We start from the raw sequence: 13,689 nt of genomic DNA, 5'->3' as shown, positions 1-13,689 counted from the left end.
CATTAAGGAAGAGACACAAACCACTATAGCTTCATGTCCTCAAACAAAAAGTGTGGTATTATAATACGACACCACATTACACCACTGGTGTTACTCAATTTTTCCTGATGAGGGGGAGAAATGGTCATACTCCATTGTCCCCCACCTGGTTAGGACAACAGGTAGCAAAGTTGGGTAAGCTGGACAGTAGTGTGGCGCATGACATAGAGGATATTGCTTCTAAGGTGGTGTCAAGTCAAATTTAAACGAAGCATGACTTTGATAGGAAACAACATGTATCCAACCAAGAAATAGCAATTGGGGACTGATAGAGTCCTGTCAAGGTCAGGAAAGACAAATCTATTTTTTCCTGCCAGTTCGGGTTTCTGACCAGCTGTCCCAGAAGTTTTAGGCAAATTTGGCTTGTGTCCTGGGTTTTTGGAGAGAGTCGACTGAAAACTGAAGGAAGCATGTTTTTGTATGTTACATTGCAGGGCTAGTTAGCAGCTATCATAAGAAAGCAATATAATTAAAATGTATCTTACTGGTTTTTAAAACAATGCATTTTATCTACTTAGTGTCTCTTCTGTGGTTCTAGGTTAATGTGAGCTATTATTCTGTGCTTTCCGTCTTTGGTTTTTGCTAAATGTCCCGCTTTTTGGGATTCAAAATCAGGTCACCCTATAACATCATAAAAAAAGAAAAGTGGTTCCTTTGTTGAATCGGATTGGCACTATGGGTGCAATCTGTGGTTGAAACTCAGGCTCAAGGAGGAAATGTTTGTCCTGATGCGGGGAGGTGTAGCATTGGTATTTATTATTATTTGTATTCATGTATTGTTTGCATTTGCCTGTGCTTATTGCCTCTTTTCTCTTTTACCTTTTGTTAGTATTTAACTCTGTTAGTTCCATTCCGTTCCTTTAATAGAACTCCTATGTTAAGGTTCTGTATTCTGTTGTGGGGCAGTTGGAGGCTGACTCATCCGTTTCAGTCGCTTCTCTGCCTGCCGTGGATCCCTGATTAAACCTTACACTAAACACGCTTCGTTGGTGAAGGATTTGTCTTTCGTTACCCTACATATTTTGGTACCAGAAGTGGGGTGAAGAAAACCCAACATTCAAGATAATTTGCGGAGCAGTTCCACAACGGAGTTGGTGCCTGTCCAGGGATTCACCGACCGGCATAGACTTCACCCTCTACCTTGGTGATTGGTAACGTGTGCGTTTTTTTATGCGCATTATTAAGACTTACTTGTATGCATTTTTAACGCGCCTTTTGTCACGAGCTTCAACGGCCGTGCTCGCGCAGCGCCTGTCTTCAGCATTTTCTGACGTTGTGCCGTCGCGCGCTGTTTCCCAGGATACTAGCGCGTTCACCCTGCTGACGTCGTGGCATTGTGGTGGTCTCCTAGGATACTGACGTGCCTACACCTAGCGAGGATTTTTAAAGGAAAAGTGTTCCGCTTATACGAACGCGTCAGTACATTTCTAGGAAGTTTGATTTGCCGAATTACGTACACCACGTGTATATTTGATTTTAGGAGGCCGGAAGAGTGGAAGTGCAATTTATTTGATATACTATCCCATATCTTAACAATATAATCTGAACTCAAGCATATTTAAAATAAAGAAGGCATTGTCACAACAGTACAAGCATATTACCTGCATTATTCTGCTGTCTCTTCATGGCATCCAATAATTTGGTAGTACAACCTCCACCATTTTTAACCAAGAGTGGCAAACCGGACATTAAGTGGAGAGAATGGATTAGAATTTTCGAGAATTACTTAGTGGCAATTGATGCCAACGACTTTTCTCCCTCAAGGAAATTAGCTCTACTTTTTAATCACCTTGGTGTGGCTGGTCAACGGGTTTTTGACAACCTACCCATGATCTCTCCACCTGATGAAAGTGGTGGTGATAATACAACATGGAACACTTACATTGAGGCGAAAGAAAGGATTGGGAAGCAGTTCTCGGATGAACACAATGTACTTTTGGAGAGATTCAATTTTGCAATGTACAAGCAATCTGTAGATGAGACAGTGGATGAGTATGTGGCTAACTTACGTGTGCTAGCTGCCAGATGTGATTTTGGCAATCAAGTAGACTTACACATTAGAGACCAGTTTGTGTTTCATTGTTCTTCAAAAAAAATTCAGGAACGGTTGTTAGCTTGTCGTAATCCCTCATTAGAGGAGACATTAGACATAGCTAAAGCCATTGAGAGATCCATTGTTACTTCCAAATTAGTTTCTGGACATGTTGAAGGCATAATGGTTAACCAAATGACAGCAGATTCTGATATTAATTATATAAAGGAGAGAACTACAAAATTTAGTAAGAATGTACCAATATGTTTCCGTTGTGGGTCACACAATCATTTAAGCAACAATCAGTCGTGTCCAGCATTGGGAAAGAAATGCTTGAGATGTCAGAAAATTGGCCACTTTCAGGTTGTTTGTAGGCAACATAACCGTAATTACAAACCTGTTAACTATAATGCCAGAGTTAAAGTCAGTAATGCATATGCTAAATGTGACCAGGTGGAGGATGGTGGTGTAAATGACTGTACAAATATTTTATCTAATGTTGTACTAACTGTGGATGTTACTACGGTTAGAAATATTAAGGGGCCCATTTGTCAGGTTGTTATTGATTCTATTGAAATTTCTGCTATGGCTGATTCTGGTTCACCCATCACCATCACTGCAGAAACCACTTACCGCAGACATTGGCCCTTAAATAAAACACTAATTGAGGCAGATATTAGTCCCAAGGCGTTTGGGAACCATGACATTAATCTTCTAGGATATTTTTCATCTACATTATTTATCTTGGGTAGGAGCACAGTGACTAAGATTTATGTAGCTGTGGATGGTAGAAATATCGTAGGGTGGAAAGATCTTGCTAAATTAGGCATAACTTTACGTCCTGGATTTGACAATCCTATAGTCTTAGGGGAAATACCTTTAGAAGTATCAGAAATCAGCCTGCCCATTACCAATATTTCGGAAATTTTTACTATGAAATACCCTGAAGTATTTGCTGACGTGATCGGGGTAGTAAAAGGTTTCGAACATTGCATTAGGCTTAAGCATGGAGCCATTTCTGTAGCTCATAAAGCAAGACCTGTCCCTATCTCTGTCAGAGGGCAACTCAAAGATCTTTTAGAGAAACTAGTCAAAGATGGCATAATTACCCCTACGGATTCCTCGGAGTGGGTTTCGCCCATTGTTATCACTAAAAAAAAAAAATGGGGAGTTAAGGCTATGTGTGGACTTAAGATCATTAAACAAAAACATAATTGTAGATTGTCATCCTCTACCTCGTATACAAGAGATGATTGCTAGTTTGGGGACCTCTAAATTTTTCTCCACTATTGACTTGCATTCAGCATATCATCAGATTGCTCTTAGTGTAGACTCTCAGGAACTCACTACTTTTGTGACTCCTTTTGGAGCTTATAAGTATCTCAGACATCCTTTTGGGTTAGCCTCTGCAGCAAGTGTTTTCCAGAAATTAATGGATTCTTTATTTAGTGATTTTAATAATGTATGTGCCTTTCAGGACGACATTCTAATACACACCAAGAACATAGAGGAACATACTATTATGTTAGACAAAGTGTTGACTATACTCAGAGACCATGGGATTACTATTAAAAAGGACAAATGTAAATTTTTGGTCCAGGATGTAGAATATTTAGGCCATTCAATTTCTGCTGATGGTATTAAGCCTAAACAGGGGAACCTAGATGCCATTTTAAATGCACCTTCTCCATCAAATAAAGATGAGCTTCGTTCATTTTTGGGCCTTTGCGAATATTACTCAAGATTTGTACATGGGTATGCTATGTTAGTGCAACCCCTTAGAAACCTCTTAAAAAAAGGTAGCAAATTTGAATGGAGTGAAGAAGTTATGGAAGCCTTTAATTCTGTGAAGAAACTTGTACTATCTGCTCCGGCATTAAAGCCATTTATATCGTCCGCCAAATCCTTTATAGCTGTGGATGCCAGTATGAAGGGCGTAGGGGCAGTTTTTGGCCAGTGGGTGGATGGTCGTGAACACACTATTGCATTTGCATCTAGATCTCTCTCAGATACTGAAGTCAATTACAGCACCATTGAGAGGGAGGCTCTGGCTTGTGTCTGGGCTGTACATAAGTTCAAGACTTACATTTGGGGTATGGCTTGTACCCTCTACACTGATCATAAGCCACTTGTTTTCCTAATGGGAGGGAATGGGCTAGGTAAAGCCTCTTCAAGGTTAGTAAGACTGTTGTCCAAGTTGCAAGAGTTCAATCTGGATGTAAAATACATTCCTGGTGGGAAAAATGTGAGGGCGGATTGCCTGTCTAGGTTGCCTTTACCTTTGTTTGATACTGAGTATGAGGACACTGAATGTGTCATTGGCGTATTGGAGGTAGCTTCATCATCTGATGGTCTTTTTTCTGAACATGATTGGAATTCTGCGATGACTAGAGATTCAGTTTTGTCTAAAGTGAAATTTCATATTACTCATGGATGGCCCAAACATCAGAAATTTTGTGGGGAACTCAACACCTATTGTCAATTGGCTGCTGAATTGTCATATGAGAACGGGGTGTGCATGAGAGGCTCACTGTGCATTCCTCCCTATGATTTAAGACCATTGCTTGTAAAGGCTGCTCATGAGGGGCATTTAGGCATTTCAGCCACTTGCAGAAGGTTAAAAGAAAAATACTGGTGGCCATGTATTGACAAACAAGTGTCGGATTTTGTTGATCAGTGCACCTCTTGTGTGGGGTCTGACAAGCACTGGAAATGCCGGACTAAACCCTTGTATAGTATCCCGTTTCCCAATGGTGCTTGGGAGAGTATTGCAGTAGATTTTTCTGGTCCTTTTAACGCTTTACCTAGGAACATGAGATACATGATTGTTGCCATCGATTATTTTTCCAAATGGATATATTATGACTTTGTAGAATATACTGACACAGAATCTGTTATTGCATTTCTGTCATCTATGTTTTATTTAGAAGGTCCACCATCTAACATTGTCACTGACAATGGGGTGCAATTCATTTCTAGTAAAATAGAAGGTTTCTTAGTTAAACACAACATAAAGCATTCATGCGTAGCTTTATACAGTCCTTCCTCTAATGGATTGGTGGAGAGAGCTAATCGCATTCTTAAAGAGGGGATTCAAACCGCCATCGCCACCAACTGTAATGTTAAAGAATCTTTGAATGAAAAACTGTGGGCATATCTTAATACACCACATTCCACCACAGGTCTCTCACCGTTTGTATTACTTAGAGGGAGGGAATCTAGATCTAAATTAACACCATCATGGATGACCATCCCTCACAAGGAGGTGAAGATTGATATTAATGAGTTGAAAAAGAGAGTCTCTGAGAAACAACGTATTCAAAAACGTAATTATGATTCTCGTAGAAACGTGTGTGAGATATTAGTTAATGTGAATGATTATGTCCTGATTAAAAAACCTTGCAAAGTGCCCAAAGGAATTTCCAAATATTCTTTACCTGTAAAGGTTTTAAGAGTTTCTAAAGCTGCTGTACTTTTAGAGGGGAAGGGGTGGTGGAATAAAAACTCTATTATCCCTATTTCTCCTTTACAAGCTGACATTTTTAAACAAGTCTATGCTGGACGTGAGGAGGAGGCTACTTCTAGCGGCATATTTATAGACAGACCTATCAACAAAGAAGACAGGAGGAATCCCATGCAAAGTAATTCCAAGGATCAAGTTTTTGTTTACCGTCATCAGGAAGGATTGGATGTTCCTGATTTATCCTAGTCGGTTGGTCCAGCTGTAGAATCTCTACATACACGCTGCCATAGAATTGTTAAACTTCCGTCGAAATACAGTGATTATTGCTTATATTAATATATGTATTAGTATATTTATTATTATTTGTATTCATGTATTGTTGCACTTGCCTCTGTTTAGGTATTATTTGTATGTACCTTTGTTTAGCTGCTGTTTCCTTCCATTGTTAATATGTTTTTTCTTTTGCATTGTGAAGGAGGAAGATGAGGTACCAAAATATGTAGGGTAACGAAAGACAAATCCTTCACCAACGAAGCGTGTTTAGTGTAAGGTTTAATCAGGGATCCACGGCAGGCAGAGAAGCGACTGAAACGGATGAAAGTCAGCCTCCAACTGCCCCACAACAGAATACAGAACCTTAACATAGGAGTTCTATTAAAGGAACGGAATGGAACTAACAGAGTTAAATACTAACAAAAGGTAAAAGAGAAAAGAGGCAATAAGCACAGGCAAATGCAAACAATACATGAATACAAATAATAATAAATGCCAATGCTACAGGAGGTTTACAACTGTTCTTTCTAATTCTGTTCTCCCTAGGAGTCAAGAAAACAGGAGACCAGGGGTCACGTGATACAGAAGTACCAGCAAAGTTGAAAGCAGTTGGGATGCATTCATTTGTATGTTAATTACAAGTTTTATTTTTCTTTTTTTTTCTCTTTAAATATTTTTTACGGGGGGAGGTGATGCAGTATGTGCAATGTAGCCATAATAAAAGATTAGCGATGTTCTGTAAGTCATTATGGTGTGTGCTGTTTACTTTCAATGTTAGCTCGTGCCGTGCTCTGGGAACAGTGAGTGAGGATTCCAGCAGTAGTGTTCAGTTACTGCGGGGATCCGAGCTGGCCGGTCGCAGTGTATCGTGGGCGATTCTAATCTGGAATAAAACTCCATGTACTTTAATTCTGCCGTCAGCTCACTCTTCATTACTGTTGTCAAGTGCTCCTTGGTCAGCGACAGAAAAATATTTTTTAACTCATCCGAATTCTGGCAAGTGTCACGCTTTTTGTACTTGTATTCAGCCGCCAGACAAACAAAATGATAGACTGTAACGTGGTCACCCGTTTTCAAAACTACATCACCCTCCAACAAAGTGTTTATTCTTAATTTACCTTAAAGGGATCGCCCTCTTAAACATCTGACTTCACCCTCATTTTAGAGTCAAAAAGTTGCCAGGTGTACATACCCCTCTCGCCCACAGGATAATCTGTGAGCTGGAATATAAAGCCGGGGGTGTCCAGCGTCGGCTGACAGTTCACTTTTTTTCCTCCCGATCCCGTAAAGTGGGCAAATCCATCTGACACTGTACCGCGTACTTTTTAGGTGGACACATAAAACGGATAACTTACCCTGTGCCAGACAGGTATTGTTACTGGGTATATTTGGAGATGGGGTTCTATGGGGCTCGTACCCCACTGTGCTACTCCCGATCATGAACACAGTCTTGGTATAGTTGCTGAGCAGGCACTTTTTGTGTGTGACACCTTCAGCAAGTCCTGGTGCTTTCTGAGACTCGTGCCTTCTTTAACACTGTAGGCATTCACTAAAAATCTCCGTATGAATGAGCTGTTGTGTAAGAAGCCGGGTCATGCTGACGGTGTCACGCGTAAAAATGGCTATTTTGGCAGCTACGACGGTTCAACCAGTTGTTGAGTTTCTCTTCGTGCCCGAGGCATTAATGCTAATGAAGAAATAAGGGAAACTATAGCGGTTGACATCTTACGGGGCCCTCTTCTGATCCTGGATGTACAGGTTTGTCTCCCTGAAGGGGGTTTTTGCAAGCTGGAAACAGAGGGTGCAGGGGGAAGGGATGCCTAGTCGTTTGACGATCACCTACCTCCTGGGGTGCTGACAGATCGAATCCTGCCGCTCTATGCCAGGCTCGAAGACATGTCCGTGCAGAATATGCATGTGTGCACAATGTGACCATCTGTCAGCTACTTACACAGCCCATCCGTGAATTCAGCTTAAGTCCGTTGTTCGCTATTGATCTTATAAGATGTGACACTAACCATGATTCCAGTACTTCCGGGTCGCATGGCAGCCAATCGCACGGCTAAACATGATTTGGGCGTGGTCTTGAAGTATTGGGAACGCGCACATTGTAAGGTGACCTAAGATTGGAGTATTAACTGTCCTTTACCCAATCCTAGTTCGCTGCAAAGAAATACGAAGTGCTCATTGGTGGTGAAGCCTGCACGTGCCTTTGACGTGTATAAACACCGTCCTAGCTGTCTTTTGCTTGTTGTCAGCACCACCAGGCGGTTTAGACTTACTGGCGGGTGACGTCCGCACAGTTAGCATACTTGCCAACATTTTAGAAGAGGAGCGTGTGAGTTTTTAAAAACTTGGAGTTAAAAAACCATAATGGAGAGAATGTATTTCGCCCATAGATTTCTATTGAAGCAGAAGCATTTTCAAGCCGAGGCCAGCCACAATGAAGCCATTTGAGTCTCCCGTCTGAATCGGGTCTGTTAGCATATGTGAGTTAGGCTCTGACCGCTGCTTCCCAAGGTTCTGGATAGAAGGCTGGTTGAAAAGGTGGAGGGCACAGGTGATGGGAGTTAAGCTTTGGTCAGACCCCCGCTCCAATGGCGCTCTGGGTACCTGCTGCGGTGACCTGTAGGCACTGTCAAGAATGTCCCGCAGCGCTAGGGTTTGACTGCGCTCCGCCAAATAATGCGAAACACACCCCATGCCGTGGTGTGGGTTTAAGACTCCATGTGGTCTCCACTCGTTTATTTTATAGCCTCTGGCCAGGATGTACAAGGGGCGCAACCCGGGCAAAGGTTTGATCAAGGAAGGGCCAAGTGGCTCATTACCAGGGGCGTAGGAGACAACACATTTCTTGGGGGGACAGGGACAGCCTTGGGGACTTTTAATCAACCCTATACAAATCGCTCCTTGTTTACGAACTGCAGGCTCCGATAAATATACACAACCATATATATTGGAAGTCAAATAGGGAGAAAGGAAAGCATGTTTTCACAGTCTGAAAGTATCTTTTATTGTTATTTACATTCACAAAGTAATTAGCTCAAATGTGAAAATAACATGTTGATTAACCTTGCATCTTCATGCACCAAGCAAATCAAAGTAGGAGGGTAAAAAGGAAGCACATACCCTTAGCGCCCCACAACCATCATGCCCTTCGCCTCATGCCAATTGGAACCGCACTGGAGAGATCAAAAGCGATTAGGTACAATAGTTGTAAACTGTGCTCGGAAACCATAGTTCTAATAACACTTCTACTCCTGTGTGTGATCTTGGGAAGCTCAGCTCCACGTCAGTCATAACTAGGAGCATTTCAACTGAAGAAGCTCTTGGAGTTACAGGCTATATAAACATGGATTCTCTAATCTCTGTATAAACTGCAGTCACTAATTTCTTTAGAATCGGCTGTTTGTGATGCACCAAGTCACAGCGTGTAAAGAAAAAACATTCACTGATTACAAAGAAAAGACATCAGAAAATAACTATGAGAGGGTTATTATAGTCGAGTTCTGACATTACAATGCCTTCTGCCAGAGCTAGCAGCCAAGGTAAAGGGCAGATCAGGTCACAGAGCATAATTAATAAAGCTGTTTAAAGCAAAAAATGGAATGCTGCTTTTCCTTCTTCTGCTCTACTTTAATAGCTTGGAATGACAGAAGCTATTCACTAAGGTTTTAAGTGGTTTGTGGGAAAGTTGGTGGTGTGACCATATATTATATGGAGTAAAATATCCCCTGTGTACATAAGGATATTGCAAGTCACCTTAAAGTTCATACCTTATAAACAAGCATTGGCAAAGCCAATAAGTCTCCCCTTTGCAAGTTCTATTGCCTTTGCCAACATGTTTTAGCCATGCTGTACACTAGTGAGACTACTATTCAGCATGGCTCAAAGTAAATGGCCTAAAGGAGAATGATGTGTCATCGACTGGTGTGGCGTAGTATCATGGAGTAAGTAGAGTGTCCTAGAATGGAGCATTAAACTTAACTTTAAAGGAACAGGGGTCCCTTAAAAATAAATGCAACACCACTTCCATAAACAATGATATTAAAGTAGTATGCAAATGGAATGTTTTATGCATTTATTCAATCAAAATATAAAAGATCAAATGTAGCGGGAAAACATCAACAGGGGAAATCGTGAAAGACTGGTATTCATGCATTACACAAGTTATCTGGATGACCCAATGTCGCCAATTACAAGAAAAATGTAAAAAGTAACCTATATAGTACAGTGGTTTGGAGGAGGCTTTCCTGGTTTGTAGTGGGTACCTATGGTACTTACACCTTATACCACGTCCAGTTATCCCTTATTAGTGAGATGTAGGCAGTGTCTAGATGCCAGGCTCTATAGGGGTTGCTGTAGCCACGGCTTATCTAGGAGACATGCAAAGCTCATGCAGTACCACTGTAGTCACACAGTACTCACACACATGAAAGAAAATACTCAGTGTTACAAAAAAAATGGTACTTTATTTTAGTGACACAAATGCCAAAAATACCATAGAGACTATACTCCCTTAGGAGGTAAGTAGTACACCAATTATATACACTAGTATGCAGCAATAGCAATAAAAACAGTTAGAAAACAGTGCAATTTGTGAAAATCACAATGGTTAGAAATGGGCCTAGGGGAAACACAAACTATGTACTAAGAAAGTGGAATACGAATGTCGGTTTCCCACCTAGGCAAGTGTGGTGTGTAGAGGGGCGCTGGGGGTATTAGAAAACACCAAAGGTAAGTAATAGAACCCACCTCAGAGCCCAGGAAAGCAGGAGTAAATCACAGTAACTTTCCTAGAACACACAAGAACACAAGAAAGAAGATAATGCAAGAACCAGAAGATACTTCAAGACACAAAGGGTGGATTCCTGGACCTAAAGACATGTGGAAGAATGGGACTAAGTCCAAGAAGCACAGAAGAGTCCAGGGAGGACAGGAGCCCCTGCTAACCCGAATCAAGGTGCAAAAGAAGAAACACTGGTGAAGAACAACAGTCAGTACTGCACCCAAGAAGATGGATGCAGGTTCGTGGTTGGTGCAGATGATATCCCACACCGGATGGATGATTGCAGTCTTGTTTGCATCGCTGGATTCCACCAACAAGCCTTGGCACAGGCAAAGCTCATGGTTAGCGGAAAATGGCACTGCCCGGGACCAGGAGGGACCTGGTGGACTCTACCCAGGAGGAGGAGTCAGAGGGGGCTCTCAGCAACTCAGAGAGCCCACAGAATACCAGCCAGCGCACACAGGAGTCCCCCAGCACGGGGACAAAGGAGTTGCAAAAGGAGGCCCACGCAGCACAAAAACAAAGGATCCCACGCCGCCAGAGAACCACTCAGGAAGCTGTGCATCTCAGGAAGGAGTGCTGGGGGCCGGAGCTACATTGTGCACCAAGAACTTCATAGAAGGATGCAACACGCCTTGGCAACTGAAAAACACGTGGTGCACGGGGTACTGTCTTGCGTGAGAAGGCAAGCTCTTACGTCCACCAAAGTTGGACAGTAGGACGTCAGGACCATCGGGACCACTTCAGTCTACCACCTGTGATGCAGGATCCATGCAACTCGTCAGGAGAGGGGACCCATGCAGATGGTCATCGTTGCAGAGAAATGCCTGCTGAAGCAGGGGAGTGACTCCTTCACTCCAAGGGAGATTCGTTCATTCTACTGGTGCAGACTGAAGACAGGCTGTCCTCTGAGGATGCACGACCGGGAAACAGCTGCAGTTGCTGACAGGAGCTGAAGTTACAATGTTCTAGAAGTCGTCTTTGCTTCATCGTTGCAGTTTGTGGAGTTCCTGGAGGGTCCAGATGCAGTTTCTTCGGTGAGAAGGTGAAGTAAAGGATGTAGAGGATTCCTGCTGGAGTCTTGCAATCTGAATTTGAAGAACCTCCCAAATGAGAGACCCTAAATAGCCCTGAAAGGGGGATAGGTCAGCTAAACAGGTAAGCACCTATCAGGGGACGGCTCTGACACCACCTGCTGGCACTGGCCACTCAGATGCTCCCAGAGTTCGCTGCCAACTTGGAATCCAAGATGGCAAAACCCAGGGACCCTCTGGAGGAGCTCTGAGCACCACACCTGGGGTGGTGATGGACAGGGGAGTGGTCACTCCCCTTTCCTTTTTCCAGTTTCGTGCCAGAGCAGGGACTGGGGGTACCTGAACCGGTGTAGACTGGATTATGTAAGGAGGGCACCAAATGTGCCCTTCAAAGCATTTCCAGTGGCCTGGGGAAGGAAGCTACCCCTTCCAAGCCTATTTCCAAAGGGAGAGGGTGTAACACCCCTCCCCCAAAGGAAATCCTTTGTTCTGCCTTCTTGGGCTTGAGCTTCTCAAGCAACAGGAGGGCAGAAACCTGTCTGAGAGGTGGCAGCAGCTGGGGCTGCCTGGAAAACCTCAGAAGGCTGGAATGGCAATACTGGGGGTCCTCTAAGGAGCCCCCAGAGTGCATGAAATCATACAACCAATGCTTGCAAAAGCCTTGGGGTATTATTCCAACATGTTTGATGCCAAACATACCTATGTTCCGAGTTACCATAATGTAGCTGGGAATAGGGAGTGACCTATTTCCAGTACACGTGTAAAATGGCATCCCCGCACTCCTGAAGTCTGGGAAAATGGTCCTGGAGGTCATGGGGGCACCTCTGCTAGTACAGGGGTGCCCTCACACACAGGTACTCTGCACCCTGCCCTCAGGGCTGGAGGGCCTGCTATAGGGGTGACTTATAAGTGACCTGGTGCAGTGTAACTGGCAGTGAAAGGGTGCATGCACCTTTTCACGCAGGCTGCAATGGCAGTCCTGCAGAAGCCTTTGCATGGACTCCCTTTGGGTGGCAAAAGAAATGCTGCAGCCCATAGGGATCTCCTGGAACCCCAATGCCCTGGGTACCCAAGTACCATATAATAGGGACTTATAAGGGGGCACCAGTATGCCAATCGTGGGTGAAATACTGGGTTACCAGTATGCAACAACCATAATCTAAGGGAGAGAGCATAACTACTGGGATCCTGATTAGCAGGATCCCAGTAGACACACTCAAACACACTGGCAAACAGGCCAAATGTGGGGGTAAGCAAGCTAGAAAGAGGCTACTTTCCTACAAGGTTAGCATCCACAATAATGATTTACAAGTTTTTATACACCCACTTTTACATGAATGACTCAAATAGTGAATCAAGAAGTCATTAGCTCATAGTACCTATGCTTATGCCAACTTATGTGCAATATCACAAATTCAAGTCAAGGTACTTTGGCCGACGATATTTTGATCCCCTAGACAAGTATCAGGATCATCCTAAGCCTTCGTTAAGCTTGAGCTAAAAGGGTTACAGAGTGCTTGTAACCAAAACGGCGAAGATAAATCTGACTCACGTCTCATATGAGTGAGAAGGCAATCAATGGTTTCTGAATCTCTAATCAAGTGCCGATGCCATAAAGTAGTAGTAGAGTGGAGTAGTGTCACAATGTAATAGAGTGTCAGAGAAAGGAGTGGCAGAGTGTCGTAGAGTGCAAAGGCATAAGTAAGAGTGAACTGGAGTAGAGTGAAGTAAAGTAACGTGAACTAGCATAGAGAAAGTTGGGTAGAGTGTTGTTGAGCATAGTACATTGTTGTATAGTGGAGTGGCATAGAGGGTTGTGCAGTGGCGTTGAGTAGAGTATCACAGATGGAAGTGGCATAGAGTGGTGTGGAGTGGCATAGAGTGGAGTAAAGTGGAATGGAGTGGCATATAGGGATTTGTGTAGGGAGTTACAGAGTGGAGAAAGTGTTAGAGTTTAATGGAATAGAGTGTCAGAGTCTAGTATCATGGAGTATAATGTCAGAGTGAACTGTCATAGAGTGGAGTTGGGTGGTCTAGAGTGAAGTGGCATAGAGTACAG

General features: G+C 43.1%; 1 protein-coding gene across 2 annotated transcripts in view; it reads right to left on the bottom strand.

Annotated features, from left to right (window-relative positions):
- Positions 1-7,855, bottom strand: part of MAN2A2 (mannosidase alpha class 2A member 2) — a 492,369-nt gene extending 484,514 nt beyond the window's left edge. Inside the window, exon 1 of one of the 2 annotated variants that reach the window (XM_069222645.1) lies at positions 7,651-7,855. The gene's annotated coding sequence lies outside the window, so the exon portion shown is untranslated. The remainder of the gene's footprint in view (positions 1-7,650) is intronic. The other variant, XM_069222646.1, reaches the window with a different exon arrangement.
- Between the last annotated feature and the right edge of the window lie 5,834 nt (positions 7,856-13,689).

The sequence above is a fragment of the Pleurodeles waltl genome, chromosome 3_1 (genome assembly GCF_031143425.1).
Source record: "Pleurodeles waltl isolate 20211129_DDA chromosome 3_1, aPleWal1.hap1.20221129, whole genome shotgun sequence".
NCBI lineage: Eukaryota > Metazoa > Chordata > Amphibia > Caudata > Salamandridae > Pleurodeles > Pleurodeles waltl.
The sequence above is the reverse complement of the archived record's forward strand: the minus strand, read 5'-3'. Positions and strand labels throughout refer to the sequence as shown.